This window comes from Eleutherodactylus coqui, chromosome 3 (genome assembly GCF_035609145.1).
Source record: "Eleutherodactylus coqui strain aEleCoq1 chromosome 3, aEleCoq1.hap1, whole genome shotgun sequence".
Taxonomy (NCBI): Eukaryota; Metazoa; Chordata; class Amphibia; order Anura; family Eleutherodactylidae; genus Eleutherodactylus; species Eleutherodactylus coqui.
The window spans coordinates 6135676-6154217 of NC_089839.1; the positions used below are offsets into that span (position 1 = coordinate 6135676).

At 44.0% G+C, this 18542-nt stretch overlaps 1 long non-coding RNA gene across 1 annotated transcript in view; it reads right to left on the minus strand.

Moving 5' to 3' along the window:
* Nucleotides 1–563: 563 nt before the first annotated feature.
* LOC136619692 (uncharacterized) overlaps nucleotides 564–18542 on the minus strand; it is a 29847-nt gene continuing 11868 nt past the window's right edge. Inside the window, exon 3 of the long non-coding RNA XR_010790995.1 lies at nucleotides 564–839. This is a non-coding gene — a long non-coding RNA (uncharacterized lncRNA). The remainder of the gene's footprint in view (nucleotides 840–18542) is intronic.

Sequence of the window (18542 nt, forward strand, 5' to 3'; positions counted from 1 at the left end):
ATTAGAAAGTCCCTTTGACAATTGCGTGAAAAAAACGCAGCAATATCGTGCGAAAAAAACTTGCAAGAAAAACACGCGTGCCGGAGCCCTTATAGCGTTTTCTGTGCAATATAAAAAGTGTGTTTCATTTACTGTCTGGGTCAATATTGACGCGATGATACCAGAAGTTTGTTTTAAAAAATAATTTTAGCAAAGAGGAGAAAGTGTAAAAAAAAGTGATTTTTTTTAAACTATTTTTGTAGCTGTTTTTAAACTCTTTTTTTATTTTATGTCACTGTAGAGGACTTGAACCTGCGGTGCTATGATCGCTCTGATAATACACTGCAGTACCTCAATACCGCAATATATCACTAATCATTGCAATCACAGTCTATGGCAGACCCAGACATCAAAGTCTGTTCTCTAGTTGCCCTGGAAACCTATCAGTCCTCCACGATTACATGGTGGAGGTGCGTTGACATCGCAGAGTTAATGTCCTCGCTTCGTGAACCCCTTACATGCCACAATCAACATTGATCGCAGCATGTAAGGGGTTAACAGCAGGGGTCAGTCACAGCCATCTCCCGCTACAGATAGTGCGGGCTCAGCTTCTGAGCCTGTGCCTTCCAAAGGGCATAACTGCATTCCCATTCGCAGGATCTGCTTCCCACCCCGGGCGTGCATTCATGCTCGGGGATGGGAAGGGGTTAACCCTGTCCCTATCTGCCACCGCAGTGAATGGCCCTTTGGATTATTAGTTTTATTTATAACATAAAGAATCTGTATCATTCCTTAATAATCTCCTCGGCTTTTGTAAGTCTTCTTAATAAAGTGGCGCAGGTTCCACGTCCGGATCCTTCCTGCAATAGACAGAAAATACAATTGGGCACACGAGGAATTAGAGGCAGAAGCCTAAAAGCAGATTGATATACATTAGGAGTCCGTCTATAAGGTACAGTGCTTTTACTCAAATTATATCTGCCGCCCGCTGCATCCTCAGAGCATTAAACGCATTGGAAATGCTTTGTCCTATTTCTGTAATCCGAAGTCTAATAAATTAAACACAGCAACAAAGCTTCAATGGGAAGAAGCTTCTCGCCAGGTTACTGTATTCAGCGTAGGCAGCGGCTCCAGCGCCCGCTACAACTACCGGCAGGTCGGTTCTCACGTGACCTCAGTGCCATCGCACCAAAGGGGGCCAGATAGACTTTGTATTAGAAACATGAAACATGAAGTCAGCTTGGTGCTCTAATATGGATACATCCGACGATTGGATAAGTGAGGTCCATAAAGGCATGAATGAAAGTTTAGAGGGGTTTCCAGGACTGATACATTGACTTATCTTAAGCACAGGTCATCAGTAGTTGATCGACAGAGTCCGACACTCAGGATCCCTGCGATCAGCTGAAGAGGCCACTGCACTCAGGTAAGTGCCACGGCCTCGTCTCAAAGCAATTTGTTTGTCTGAGAGCAACTTAGTCCCGTTCAAGTGAATGGGATGAGCTGCTATACCAGGCATCGCCACTATGAAATGTATGTCACTGTGACTAATGTACTGTGAAGAGGCCACAGAAGCCAGCTAAGTGCTGCGGCCTCTTCTACCAGCTGATTGGTAGGTGTTCCAAGTGGTAGATCCCCACTGATCCTGAACATAGATCTTCAATATTAATGTACCAGAAGATCCCTTTTAGGCCCTGATCAGAACCTACTGTATTAGATGTGCTGTAGGCGAAGCCTTACATTCCAACAATTTTTATATATTGTAAATCTCAGGATGTGTCTTAATGCCTATGAGTGCTCCACCAAATGTCCTACTTTTTTATTAACGTCCACCATTATTTGACTGTACACTCTATACACTTTGTCCACAGAAGTATTGAGACGCACATAAAAGATGATGAAATTTGATTTCAATCCCATTTTCCCCTCCGTGGTGGCCACCTTTGGCCCCAATGACTGCAGTAACCCTCCTAGACATGCTTTACACCAAATTCGCATAGATGTGTGAAAAGATTTGACTCTATTCCTTAAAGGGGTTGTCTCGCGGCAGCAAGTGGGGTTATACACTTCTGTATGGCCATATTAATGCACTTTGTAATATACATTGTGCATTAAATATGAGCCATACAGAGGTTATTCACTTACCCCCTCCGGTGCTGGCGTCCCCTTCTCCATGGCGCCGACTAAAGCTGTCTTCTTCCTGGATTAGACGCGCTTGCGCTGTCTCCCCTCTTCTGTCCGGCTCGGACGCTCACGCTGCGGAGGTCTTCTGCGCATGCATTAATATGGCCATACAGAAGTGCTTAACCCCACTTGCTATCACGGGACAACCCCTTTAAGGAAAGCTTCAGAGAGTGATGTAAGAATGATGGGCATGTTGGGCATGCACAGATATGGAGTTCTCGTTTGACCCAAAAATTTTTGAGGGGATTGAGATCCGGACTTTGGGCCGGCCAATGAAGTTTGCAGATATTCTGTTCCTCAAATCAAGCTTCAAGGCTGCATGCCGTATGACATGGTGGTCGGTCATGTTAGTTCAGACATGGAGCGGTGCCAAACTATTAGCACAAGGTAGGTGATGTCACAGGGCTTGAATTTTACACCTCCAGCAAAGATGATGCTCTGATTGGCTAGCCAGCAACGTGGTCAGCCAATGAAAGCCGGCGCTCGGTTAACCAATCACAGCCATTTAATAACGTCATTGAATGGCTGTAAATGGTTAAGCCAGCACCGGCTTCTAATTGGCTGACGCCAGTGCTGGCTAGCCAATCAGAGCATTATCTTTGCTGGAGGCGGGGAATTCAATCCCCACTTCCAGAAAGAAATGCTCTGTTGGCATGGAGGACATTGCGGCAGCCTGCAGGAGCGATGGGGACCCACAAGCGCACCGGAATGCCAGCGGTAGGTGAATATTAGACCCCCTTCCCCAGCGTGATTACCAGTTGGGAGCTGCGGCACCCCAGTTGGGAATCACTGAGAATACCAGCCTCGGTGTCAGACGGGCGGTTGGGGCTGGTATTCAAAAATACCAGCCTGTAATATGGCCAGTAGAAAAAAAATACCGGCACCAGCCTGGCGGGCAAAATACCGGACAGGTTGGTGAATTACCGGCCAGGTGGCAACCATACCTGAAGGCGTTTGGGAGGAGCCCATTCAATTATGCGTGGTTTCTACCAATGAAAACCATGCGGAGAAATGATTTGAAGAAGCTTTGTGCTTCCATTGCGGTCAAAATAGCCACTTAGTTTGCAGCCCTAAATTCAAGCAGTCGGTGAACCGGTTTGGACCACACTTGGTTGGCTACTTCTAAAGTGCCATGTTCAGTGGAGTTAACTACAGATAGTGGCTGCATGTCTACTGATGAATGTTTGGATAGTGGGTCGGTCATTAATCTGATAGATTTTCAGTTCGCCCTTAAATTTGGGTGAAAACATGGAAAGCGCACTAATCGGAATTCTATTCGCACTATTGATTCGTCTCCGTTACACCTCAAGTTAATAGTTCCGGAGGTACAATTAAGAGTTGGGTGGTGTCATGAAGACGCTATATCTTGTACAAGGGTCTGCCTACTGCTGGTATCCTAGGAATGCCCAGGAAGTTCATAACCCGCTTGTAGACTGGGTTTCTGGAAATATTTCTGGTTGAGGAGACTCTTGTCTAGCTAAGTGCCCCCCGTGAATGAACGCCCCGTGAATGAACGCCCCAACAGTATTTGCCCTCATCCCAATCCTCCTAAAAGAAAGGGTCAAGAAAGTTGCCACCACATTGATCATAAGAAAGGTTGCTTAAGTTGGTTCCTGAGAGTATATTGTGCAAGAGCAAGCTATGTCCTGGTGGATGTGCAAGGGGGAGGAAAGGATCGGATGGGTCATGTGAGGTTTGTTCCCCCAATGGGTTACCTTTCTCAAGCGTCAGTCGACACAAAGCAGCCGTCCTTCTGTTACCCTGTGTTCCCTCCTGTTTACATGTTCTTGAATATGGAATATCTCTGAATCTCTAGATTTGGGGTGAGTGCCACTTGTATCTATGCCTCTGCTTGCTGAGCACCACCTGGTATCCACCTCAGCCATTGATCCCGGAGAAAGAGGTCCAGAGAGCTGCAGTTTGCATTGCTAATGCTGTACTTAAGTACTGACATTAGTTCTGGTGCTGTATTTATGTACTGAGCTTGGTTCTAGTGCTGTATTTAAGTTATGGGCTTGGTTCTGGTGCTGTATTGATCTTATGGGCATAGTTTTGGTGCTGTATTTATGTACTAAGCTCGGTTCTGGTGCTGCATTTATGTTATGAACTTGGCTTTGGTACTGTAGTTAAGCATTGAGCTTGGTTCTGGTGCTGTATTTATGTACCTTATTTGTTCTGGTATCTTTTATGCTATGAGCTGGGTTCTAGTGCTGTATTTATCTTATGCACTTGGTCCTGGTGTTGCATTCATGTACTGAGCTTGACTTTGGTACTGCATTTATGTTATGAGCTTAGCTCTGGTGCTGTATTTATATTATAAACTAGGTGCTGCATTTATGTTCGAAGATTGGTTCTGGTAGTGTACTTATGTACTGAGATTAGGTCTGGTGCTATATTTATGTCATGAGCTTAGTTTGGTGCTGTATTTATGTTATGAACTTGGCTTTGGGACTGTAGTTAAGCATTGAGCTTAGTTTGGTGCTGTATTTATGTATTGAGGTTGGTTCTGACATTTCTTTTATCTATTTGGTTCTGATGCTCTATGTATGTAATAACCTTGGTTCTGGTTCTGTATTTATTAGTTTGGTTCTGGTGCTTTATTTATGCACTGAAGTTGATTCTGGTACTGTATATACTGAGTTTGGTTCTTGTGCTGTATTTACGTTATTAACTTGCTTCTGGTGCTGCTGCATTTATGTACTTAGATTAGTTCTGGCGCTACATAAATGTTATGAGATGGATTCTGGTGCTGTATTTATGTACTGAGCTTGGCTCTGGTGCTGTATTATGCTTTAAGCTGTTTTTGTGTGGATGCCCTGTTATCCTGCTGCTTTCTGTTTCATGTATACTGCCTATCAGTGCAAATTATTACTTTTTCTGTTGAAGGGGCACAAAAAAATTCCACCAAGGCTGCCATCCAGGGGTGTAACTATAGGGGTTGCGGTGTCACCCGGGTCCAGGAGCCTTAGGGGGCCCATAAGGCCTCTCTTCTCCATTTAGGGAGCCCAGTACTATGAATAAAGCATTTTAGTTGGGGGCCCTGTTACAGGTTTTGCGTTGGGGTCCAGGAGCTTCAAGCTACACCTCTGGTACCATCTAACATAAAGCCAGGACTGCTCCTAATAGGGGCGCTAAAGACCCAATTTATAAGGCATTTATGACATTTCTGGTGGATATGTAATAAATATTAGTCATTGAGTCAATAGTTACCATAACGCACAGATGATGCAGTTGCCGATGAAATGACTGATTCCACTCTGCTACATCCGTCCAGCATTGAATACAGAGCAGAGCTACAGAAACAACTGATCGTAAATTACCAGGGTAGAATTATGAAGATTTTCATGCAGCATTAAAGGATCTCCAGCGCCGGCATCCACGGTGAGTGTCCCTTACAAATCACATTACATTCTGCCTGCATTTCTCCTAGGATGCTTTACTGCCACCTAGAAACACCAGCGAGTTTTGTTTCAGGCTGCAAATCTGTCATTCTCTGTTAAGTAAATGGAACTGTCAGCGACGGGCTATATCATTCCTTGTACCGCGCTCATGAGACCAGAGCCGTCCAGTAATGCTGCTCAATATTGGATGCCAGTCAGAATTTATAGAAGGGAAAGGGTTAAAGAACAACTGCAGAAAAATAGTGAAAAACCCAGGCTACGCAGGGATCTCTGGATTGATTGATATGTTGCAGACAAAGGGTTAAACGAGACTCGCCAGATATACACGAACTTTCTAACTTTTGAGAATAGAGACATTCTGAACATGGCGGCCCACGAAGCCCCGCCCAAAATGTTTTACCTTATACCCACTTATATAAGACACCCCCTCCACCTACGGTATTTGAATCACAAATTGCGTATACGACCCCTTCATTACACCCCAAAATGAATACAGGCTCCAGAATAAACTTCCTGCAGGCGATCTATCCACCTTTTTGGCGTAAAATAATTGCTAAATTTGGCACAAGACCCGCTTACACAAAAAATGTGCAATTTTTTTCATCTTACACAAAAATGTATTATTTATGGCAGAACCAGGTGTACATTAAACCAGAAATCTACGCGAGCTGCTAGCTGGTTTCTCTGTGAAGCTAAATTGCGCCTCTTCATATATTAGGCATAATGTTTGAAAGGTTGGTCTTAATAAATCCCCCTTAAACAAATAAAGGCCTAAGAACCAACCCCTCCCTGAAACATAGCAAATCCAGAACAGACCACTTAAACTAATACAGACTCCAAACCAGACCCCACAATCGAATATAGACTCTCAACCAGACCCTCTAATAATGCATAGACCCTCGACCAGTCCTTCTAATTAAATATAGACCATCAACAAGACCCTCCAATCATACATAGACCCTCCTAGACCCTCGACCAGACCTTCTAATCAAATATAGACCCTTGACCAGACCCCTAATTAAATACAGCCCCCAAACCAAACCTCCTAATTATAGTCCCTCCACCAGACCTCTGACCAGACAGCCTACACAATTAGGCTCCCAACAAGACCCTCTATATTAATACAGAACTCAAACTAGACCCCCTAAAGTAATAAAGAGACCACACCAGACTCCCTGCCCCAAAGTAATGGAATGCAGAATCTAGATCAGACCTCCTAAATAAGTGTAGTCCTCCAAGACCAGTACCCCTAACGTAATTCACACCCCAGACTTCCTAAATATATAAAAACAGACCAAAACTCCTAATTAAATATAGACCACCCGACCAAACCGTGTAAACTAATACACAACCAAAGCCAGGCCACGTAAAGTACTACAGACCTCAGACCAGACCGCCTACACAAATCGACTCCTCTGTACTAATACTGAACCCAAACTAGACCCACTAAAGCAATAAAGACCTCATTCCAGACTCTCTGCCCTCAGAGTAATACAGACTCCAGAGCAGGGCTCCTACATGAATACAGACCCCAGAGCAAAGTAAGTGCAGACTTCCCAGACCGCACCTTCTAAAATAATAGAAACCCTATACTTCCTAAATATATATGGTCCAGACCAGACCCTCTAAATAAATGCAGACCCCCTCAGACCAGATCCTCTAATGTAAACAGACCCCCCTCCACTGACCAAACCCCTGAATATAGTCACCAGACCCAATAATTAAATGAACCCCAGCTCCTATACAATAAACAGACCTCAGAGAAGACATGAAGATACTCACCTCTTCCTCATTCCCAGGTGCCCCAACAAACAATATAGGCCCTAGTCCTAGTGTATGGATCAGTGTCTGCGGGGGTGATGAGGACTACAGGAAGGGCAAGAGGTAAGAATAATGTAAAGAGGGAGCAATGCTCAGGAGATTCTCCTACCTTTCCGGGAGTCTCTCACAACTACTATATTACACTCCAACATTATATAATGTGAATTTTAACCAAAAAGTATAAAGTTGGCCATACAGAAGTCAGTTGGGACCTGAGCGCCAGTTTGTTAATTCTACTTCCTTTACTTACAGAGTCATGGGCATTCCTCTGTTCAGTTTTGGTGCCCATTTCCTTCAAAGTGTCAACAGGAAGTGCAGCCATATTGCTTCAAATTTTATAACTAGCTTTTCAGGAAGTAAAAGCAAAAGAGTGACCTTGTTGTGGATGGAATATCCTGACAACACGACTGTCGGTCAGCCGCCATTCTTCATCCAGAGGGACAACCATTACGGTGGCACTTCCTGTTGTCTCTTTAAATAATGGCCAACCACGACCAAAAGAAAAATGCCAATATCTGTTAGTAAATGGGGCAAAACTACTGAATTTTGGCCATTGCTCTATGCATTTGATTCACTCAGAGAGGGCAATTATCACGTTTTCTAAGGAAATCCACTTTATTTGACTCATTTTGATCATTTTAAATTAAAAAAAGATTTCCTGACACCAAAAATGGAATTTTACAGTATTTTTCTTGAAAGAATATTTACATGATGGCAAAACCGACAAATTTCAGGTTTTCTTCAGGGCTGATCTGTATTTGGGGAACCTCAGGCAGCAGACAGAGTAGCCGGGTGCTAATGACGCTGATGATTGATTCCCCGGAGCGGAAAACGCTTGCTTCCAGCAGAAGAAATTATTAGCGAGATACATGGAAAGCGTCATCTGATATATCCTGAGCCGCACCGCTGACAAATGATAACACCAAGGAGATTAAATGATTCACTAATAACGGACACTTTGCATCCCCTTGAAAAAAAAAACCTCTTATTATTTTCATATTAACCCTTGCATATCATCAGGATTGTTGTGTAGGGATCCGGGCGGTTATTATAATGTGTATTAAACATTGGGCAGCGGTAGAGTAAGGGAGCAAAAGCAGAAAGTACAAAACAGATTGTCTATCTCATGTATATCTCATATCTATCTATCCAATATCTATCTATCTATCTATCTATCTCATATCTATCTATCTCATGTATATCTCATATCTATCTATCTATCTATATCCTATCTATCTCCTATCTATCTATCTATATCTATCTATCTATCTATCTATCTATCTCCTATCTATCTCCTATCTATCTATCTATCTATCTATCTATCTCATATCTATCTATCTATCTATCTATATCCTATCTATCTCCTATCTATCTATCTATATCTATCTATCTCATATCTATCTATCTATCTATCTATCTATCTATCTATCTATCTATCTGTCTATCTATCTATCTATCTAACCCATATCTATCTATCTATCTCCTATCTATCTATCTATATCTCATATCTATCTATCTCATATCTATCTATCTATCTATTTATCTCATATCTATCTATCTCATATCTATCTATCTATCTATCTCCTATCTATCTAATATCTATCTATCTGTCTATCTATCTCATATCTATCTATCTATCTATCTCCTATCTATCTAATATCTATCTATCTACCGTATTTATCTATTTATCTCATATCTATCTATCTCATATCTATCTATCTATCTATCTATCTATCTATCTATCTATCTATTTATCTCATATCTATCTATCTATCTACCGTATCTATCTATCTATCTCATATCTATCTATCTATCTCATATCCATCTATCTATCTATTTATCTCATATCTATCTATCTCATATCTATCTATCTATCTTATATCTATCTATCTATCTATCTATCTCATATCTATCTATCTATCATCTATCTATCTCATATCTATCTATCTATCTCATATCTATCTCCTATCTATCTATCTATCTCATATCTATCATCTATCTCATATCTATCTAATATCTATCTATCTCATATCTATCTATCTCATATATATCTCATATCTATCTAGCTCCTATCTATCTATCTGATATCTATCTCCTATCTATCTATCTATATCTCATATCTGTCGATCTATCTATCTCATATCTATCTATCTATCTCATATCTATCTATCTATCTCATATCTATCTATCTATCTATCTATCTCCTATCTATATAATATCTATCTATCTGTCTATCTATCTCATATCTATCTATCTATCTATCTACCGTATCTATCTATCTATTTCCTATCTATCTATTATTTCTATCTATCTATCTCATATCTATCTATCTATCGATCTCATATCTATCTATCTATCTATCTACCGTATCTATCTATCTATTTCATATCTATCTATTATATCTATCTATCTCATATCTATCTATCTATCTCATATCTATCTATCTATCTATCTATCTATCTATCATCTATCTATCTATCTATCTATCTCATATCTATCTATCTCATATCTATCTTTCTATCGCATAGCTATCTATCTATCTATCTATCTATCTATCTATCATCTATCTATCTCCTATCTATCTATTTATCTATCTATCTCCTATCTATCTATTTATCTATCTATCTCCTATCTATCCATCTCATATCTCTCTATCTACACCAGCAGGTTTACCTTAACTGCCCGCCTGCTACATTCAGCTAGGTAACCTCTTTAATCTAGATCAGAAACTGATAAGAAGCTTAGTCCCGCTCCAGAACAGTATATGCCAAGTGCAGGACATGAGCCCCATCTGTAGTTGTATTCAGAAACAAAGCTCTGATCATTATTCCCACTATTTTGAGTACATGACTTGAGAGGAATTAGGTCTCTATGCACATACAGACAAACAGACATGAGATAGATAGATAGATAGATAGATAGATAGATAGATAGATAGATAGATAGGAGATAGATAGATAGATAGATATGAGATAAATAGATAGATAGATATGAGATAAATAGATAGATAGATATGAGATAGATAGATAGATAGATATGAGATAGATAGATATGAGATAGATAGATAGATAGATAGATAGATAGAAGATAGATAGGAGATAGATATGAGATAGATGATAGCTAGATAGCTAGATATGAGATAATAGATAGATAGATAGATAGATAGATAGATAGATGATTGATAGATAGATAGATAGATATGAGATAGATAGATAGATAGATAGATAGATAGATAGATATGAGATAGATAGATATGAGATAGGTAGATAGATATGAGATAGATAGATAGAAGATAGATAGATGGATAGATAGATATGAGATAGATAGATGATAGATATGAGATAGATAGATAGATAGGAGATATATAGATATGAGATAGATAGATAGGAGATAGATAGATAGATAGATAGATAGATAGATAGATATGAGATAGATGGATAGATAGATAGATAGATATGAGATAGATAGGTAGATAGAAAGATATGAGAGAGATAGATAGATAGATATATATGAGATAGATAAATAGATATGAGATAGATAAATATGAGATAGATAGATATGAGATAAATAGATAGATATGACATAGACAGGTAGATAGACAGTTCATAGATAGATATGAGATAGATAGATAGATATGAGATAGATAAATATGAGATAGATATGAGATAGATAGATAGATAGATATCAGATAGATAGATATGGTATAGATAGGTAGATAGATAGATAGATAGATAGATAGATAGATAGATAGATAGATAGATAGGAGATAGATGGATAGATAGATAGATGATAGATATGAGAAAGATAGATATGGGATAGATAGATAGATAGATAGATAGATAGATAGATAGATAGATAGATAGATAGATAGATAGATAGATAGATAGATAGATATGAGATAATAATATGAGATAGATAGATATGAGATAGATAGATAGATATGAGATAGATGGATAGATAGATAGATATGAAATAGATAGATAGGAGATAGAGAGATAGGAGATAGATAGATAGATAGATAGATAGATAGATAGATAGATAGATAGATAGATAGATAGATATGAGATAGATAAATATGAGATAGATAGATAGATAGATAGATATGATATGATATGATATAGATAGATAGATATGAGATAGATGGATAGATGGGTAGTTGGAGTCCTACATGTGGTTTACAGTAATGTATGATGAGATTTATACAATGTAACAATTTCATTATACACACAGCTGAATCCTTCTATCTGAGATGCATCTTGCCTTCTTTCCTGGTCACTCTGCTGTGTGTTGTAATGCATTGCTGCCCCCTATGGCAGGAAGAGGGTTAACCAGATAATGTCCTGAAAAGAAGACTACAAGCAGTATAAGCACAGAGCCCGGCAGATGCACGCGGCTCCAGGAAGGGCCACACCGTAGATTTGTCGCAGACATTCCCGCTATTGAGCCTCGGCTCCCAGCATCTGGATGTGGCTATTTCTGCCGTCTGTCTGTAGATTCTTCCAAGCCCCATTTATTTGAACGGGACGGTCAGAGAGTTCTGCAACACATCTGCTGCATGTGAACAGAACTAACACTCCATTACCTGGAGGTAAGCTATTAGGCCCCTGGATGCCGCATAGTTGGGCACGATGCGGGAGCAATCAGTGAAGTCCGTCGGATGGCCGAGTTTTAGGACTGAAACAAGACATCACTATTTCACTAACATCTGCTGGGCGAATTATTATGTCCGACTGAAACAGGGCGAATGTGAAATGTGTGGAATCTATGCAAGAATGTCTAAATTCACTGACAGCAAGCAGAGACTTGAAAAATTGGACAAAACTGAAACACAAAATTGTATAGATATTAATGACAAAATGTTGCACAAATAACAATGTAACATGTAGGCATGCAGGGGCTATCCATAAATCATGTAGGCGCTATCCATATAGCATGTAGGCGCTATCCACACAGCATGCAGGCGCTATCCATACAGCATGCAGGCACTATCCACACAGCATGCAGGGGCTATCCACACAGCATGCAGGCGCTATCCATACAGCATGCAGGCGATATCCACACAGCATGCAGGCGCTATCCATACAGCATGCAGGCGCTATCCATACAGTATGCAGGCACTATTTACACAGCATGCAGGCGTTATCCACACAGCATGCAGGCGCTATCCATACAGTATGCAGGCGCTATTTACACAGCATGCAGGCGTTATCCACACAGCATGCAGGCGCTATTTACACAGCATGCAGGCGCTATTTACACAGCATGCAGGCGCTATCCATATAGCATGCAGGCGCTATCCACACAGCATGCAGGCGCTATCCATACAGCATGCAGGCGCTATCCACATAGCATGCAGGTGCTATCCACGCAGCATGCAGCCGCTATCCACGCAGCATGCAGGCGCTATCCACACAGCATGTAGGCGTTATCCACACAGCATGCAGGCGCTATCCATACAGCATGCAGGCGCTATTTACACAGCATGCAGGCGCTATTTACACAGCATGCAGGCGCTATCCATATAGCATGCAGGCGCTATCCACACAGCATGCAGGCGCTATCCATACAGCATGCAGGCGCTATCCACACAGCATGCAGGCGCTATCCACGCAGCATGCAGGCGTTATCCACACAGCATGCAGGCGCTATCCACACAGCATGTAGGCGCTATCCACGCAGCATGCAGGCGCTATCCACACAGCATGCAGGCGCTATCCATATAGCATGCAGGGGCTATCCACACAGCATGTAGTCTCTATCCACACAGCATGAGGCGCTATCCATGCAGCATGCAGGCGCTAGCCACACAGCATGCAGGCGCTATCCACACAGCATGTAGGAGCTATCCACACAGCATGTAGGCGCTATCCACACAGCATGTAGTCTCTATCCACACAGCATGCAGGCGCTATCCATATAGCATGCAGGCGCTATCCACACATCATGTAGGCGCTATCCACACAGCATGCAGGTGCTATCCACACAGCATGCAGGCGCTATCCACACAGCATGTAGGCACTATCCATATAGCATGCAGGCGCTATCCACACATCATGCAGGCACTATCCACACAGCCTGCAGGCACTATCCACACAGCATGTAGGCACCATCCACACAGCATGCAGGCGCTATCCACACAGCATGCAGGTGCAATCACCTGGAAAGCAAGAAGTGTTGACATACTTTATGCAACTGTATAACAAAAGTATTGTCCATTGGCCGTAGCATCCCATGCAGATGAAACGTGTTACATGGTAGTCGTTTCTTAGTGGGATGTCTCTTATCCAGGGAAAATGGACAGGAGTTTATGCTTTTCAGTGCAGCTGGTTTATAACCAGTCCGACGATAGAATGAACGCCAAACATATACTGCCGCGTAAGTCTAGCCTAATACTGCCGATGCCGTGATGGAAAGAGGGCCGTGCCTATTTATTCTAATGAGCCCACAGCCCATCGCTCTCCCCTAATGTCACCAAAAATGGAGGCTGCCATACCAAATGACCTCTTGTTGGAATGCAACCGGAAGTGGGGGGTCCGGCTCTATGCGTTCCATTAAATTTAAATCGCCGGATAACCGCTTTAAGAGCAGCAAGCAGCGCCAAATATCCTCCACGGTGCTCAAAATCATACCAACATAGGCCGGGCTCACATGGCGGATTCCAATTGCGGAATCTGCGATTGGCGTCTGTGCGGAGGATCCGTGGAAAAAGGCGGGCATCGAAAAGCAAGTAGTAACACTTTTATTTCACACTGTGGATACAAATGATGTATTCTGCAAGCAGAGGAAACCTCTCAGTATGCTCTATTTGCCACGGATTTCGCGCAGACAGCTTCTATTGAAGTGAATGGAGGCCGTCCGACCCGCAGCCCATGTGCAGTTACATTGTGTATTGGCTGTGGACACCCGCGTCATCACTAAGCGACGGCGCGGGAAATACAAACATTCAGAAACACAAAACGGTACTGAGTACGACCGATGGGGAGCCGCCTCAGTCAAATACATAGGGTTGCAGGCCAGACTCACAGCCGGAATCTGCTGTGGGCCACCGGCATGCGGGATCTGATCCACCAGTGTGAGCCGGGCCAAACAGTGATCAAATAATACCAACATATACCAAACTAAATAATACCAACATGCAGAGCTTGAAATAAAAGCAACATATAGTGACCAGATAATAACAATCACAACATCTGAACCAAACTGCTATCTAATCAATACGTAGATGTGTGGTGGTCACATGGCTTGGTGCCAGGCTCTCTGTGGCGCCCCCTGCACCAGGGGTGGAGGACACACACCTCAAAGACATAGAGGGCATCCGTTAGATATCATCAGTGACAGCCACAGGTAAGTGTCTCCCGGACAGGTGACAGCATGGAGGGTTAAATCCTCCTCCAACTTTAGCTGCCTATTTTGAAAACAAGTCCATCTCAGTCATGTCAGGCGGCGCGGTGAAAGCCTTCACACCAATGTTTGCTCCGCGGTTTATGAGTATTGGCAGTTCGGGTATGTCCTCGCACTGACAGCTCCCTGTCTCCCGGACGCATTGATTTTTTTGGATGTTCCAGGATGGAGCCTTGTCAGCTGATAAGCATCCTGAGTGTCTCTAAACCTGCAGTCTGAAGAGTTTTTCCTCATCGGATCACACAACCTGTCCGCAGAAGAATTGTCTACCTGTCTAGCGGAAAAGAAAGTTTGCTGGATTTAATAAGAGCTGCGAGTCGAAAGTGACAAGGAAGCTGCAGGTGGGAGTTGTATGAGGGGAGGACTAATGATGCATCCCACCACCGACCCCAACAAGACGGTCCCCGTTACCACTTATACTGGGAAGAGAAATGTAACTTGGGCTGGTAAGGTTTACTAGCAGAGAAAGATGATAGATAGATAGATAGATAGATAGATAGATAGATAGATAGATAGATAGATAGGAGATAGATAGATAGATAGATAGATAGATAGGAGATAGATAGATAGATAGATAGATAGATAGATAGATAGATAGATAGATAGATAGATAGATAGATAGATAGATAGGAGATAGAGAGGAGATAGATAGATATGAGATAGATAGATAGATAGATAGATAGATAGATAGATAGATAGATAGATAGATAGGAGATAGATAGATAGATAGATAGATAGATAGATAGGAGATAGATAGATAGATAGATAGATAGATAGATAGATAGATAGATAGATAGATAGATAGGAGATAGATAGATAGATAGATAGATAGGAGATAGATAGATAGAAGATAGATAGATAGAAGATAGATATGAGGTCTGGTGGTGGGATGTCACCAGGTGTAGAGCTGACAACGGGCTCTGGCGGGGGGATGTCACCAGGTGTAGAGCTGACAACGGGGTCTGGTAGTGGGATGTCACCAGGTGTAGAGCTGACAATGGGGTCTGGTAGTGGGATGTCACCAGGTGTAGAGCTGACAACGGGGTCTGGTGGGGGGATGTTACCAGGTGTAGAGCTGACAACGGGGTCTGGTGGAAGGATGTCAACAGGTGTAGAGCTGACAACGGGGTCTGGCAGGGGAATATCACCAGGTGTAGAGCTGACAACAGGGTCTGGTGGTGGGATGTCATCAGGTGTAGAGCTAACAACGGCGTTTGGTGGTGGGATGTCACCAGGTATAGAGCTGACAATGGGGTTTGGTGGTGGGATGCCACCAGGTGTAGAGCTGACAATAGGATCTGGTGGGGGGATGTTACTAGGTGTAGAGCTGACAACAGGGTCTGGCAGGGGGATGTCACCAGGTGTAGAGCTGACAAAGGAATCTGGTGGGGGGATGTTACCAGGTGTAGAGCTGACAACAGGGTCTGGCAGGGGGATGTCACCAGGTGAAGAGCTCACAACGGGGTCTGGTGAGGTGATGTCACCAGCTGTAGAGCTGACAAAGGGATCTGGTGGTGGGATGTCACCAGGTGTAGAGCTTACAACAGGGTCTGGTGGTGGGATGTCACCAGGTGTAGAGCTGACAACGGGGTCTGGTGGTGGGATGCCACCAGGTGTAGCGCTAACAACAGGGTTTGGCAGTGGGATGCACTAGGTGTAGAGCTGACAACGGGATCTGGCAGGGGAATATCACCAGGTGTAGAGCTAACAACGAGGTCTGGTGGGGGGGATGTTAACAGGTGTAGAGCTGACAACGGGGTCTGGTGGTGGGAAGTCACCACGTGTAGAACTGACAATGGGGTTTGGCAGTGGGATGTCACTAGGTGTAGAGCTGACAACGGGATCTGGCAGGGGAATGTCACCAGGTGTAAAGCTAACAACGGGGTCTGGTGGGGGGATGTTACCAGGTGTACAGCTGACAACAGGGTCTGGCGGGGGAATATCACCAGGTGTAGAGCTGACAACGGGGTCTGGTGGTGGGATGCCACCAGGTGTAGAGCTTACAACAGGGTCTGGTGGTGGGATGTTACCAGGTGTAGAGCTGACAACGGGCTCTGGTGGTGGGATGTCACTAGGTGTAGAGCTAATAATGGGGTCTGGTGGGAGCATGTTACCAGGTGTAGAGCTGACAATGGGGTTTGGTGGTGAGATGTCACCAGGTGTAGAGCTGACAATGGGGTTTGGTGGTGGGATGCCACCCGGTGTAGAGCTGACAATGGGATCTGGTGGGGGGATGGTACTAGGTGTAGAGCTGACAACAGGGTCTAGCGGGGGAATGTCACCAGGTGTAGAGCTGACAAATGGATCTGGTGGGGGGATGTTACCAGGTGTAGAGCTGACAACAGGGTTTCGTGGTGGGATGCCACCAGGTGTAGAGCTGACAATGGGATCTGGTGGGGGGATGTCACCAGGTGTAGAGCTGACAATGGGATCTGGTGGGGGGATGTCACCAGGTGTAGAGCTGACAACAGGGTCTGGTGTGGGGATGTCACCAGTGTAGAGCTGACAACAGGGTCTGGTGGTGGGATGTCACCAGGTGTAGAGCTGACAATGGGGTCTGGTGGTGGGATGTCACTGGGTGAAGAGCTAACAACGCGGTCTGGTGGGAGAATGTTAACAGGTGTAGAGTTGACAACGGGGTCTGGTGGTGGAATGTCACCAGGCGTAGAGCTGACAAAGGGATCTGGTGGGAAGATGTTACCAGGTGTAGAGCTGACGTCAGGGTCTAGCGGGGGGATGTCACCAGGTGTAGCGCTGACAATGGGGTCTGGTGGTGGGATGTCACCAGGTGTAAAGCTGAGAACAGGGTCTGGTGTGGGGAAGGTCACCAGGTGTAGAGCTAACAATGGGATCTGTTGGGGGGATGTTACTAGGTGTACAGCTGACAATCGGGTTTCATGGTGGGATGCCACCAGGTATAGAGCTGACAATGGGATCTGTTGGGGGGATGTTACTAGGTGTAGAGCTGACAACAGGGTCTGGCGGGGGGATGTCACCAGGTGTAGAGCTGACAAAGGGATCTGGTGGGGGATGTTACCAGGTGTAGAGCTGACAACACATTCTGGCGGGGGGATGTCACCAGGCGTAGAGCTGACAAAGGGATCTGGTGGGAAGATGTTACCAGGTGTAGAGCTGACGTCAGGGTCTAGCGGGGGGATGTCACCAGGTGTAGCGCCGACAATGGGGTCTGGTGGTGGGATGTCACCAGGTGTAAAGCTGAGAACAGGGTCTGGTGTGGGGAAGGTCACCAGGTTAAGAGCTAACAATGGGGTCTGGTGGGGGGATGTCACCAGGTGTAGAGCTGAGAAATGGATCTGGTGGGGGGATGTTACCAAGTGTAGAGCTGACAACAGGGTCTGGCGGGGGGATGTCACCAGGTGTAGAGCTGACAACAGGGTCTGGTGGGGGGATGTCACCAGGTGTAGAGCTGACAACAGGGTCTGGCGTGGGAATGTAACCAGGTGTAGAGCTGACAAAGGGATCTGGTGGTGGGATGTTATCAGGTGTAGAGCTGACAACAGGGTCTGGCAAGGGGATGTCACCAGGTGTAGAACTGACAACAGGGTCTGGTTTGGGGATGTCACCAGGTGTAGAGCTGACAATGGGGTCTGGTGGTGGGATGTCACCAAGTGTAGAGCTTACAACAGGGTCTGGTGGTGGGATGCCACCAGGTGTAGAGCTGACAATGGGGTCTGGTGGGGGATGTTACCAGGTGTAGAGCTGACAACAGGGTCTGGCGGGGGGATGTCACCAGGT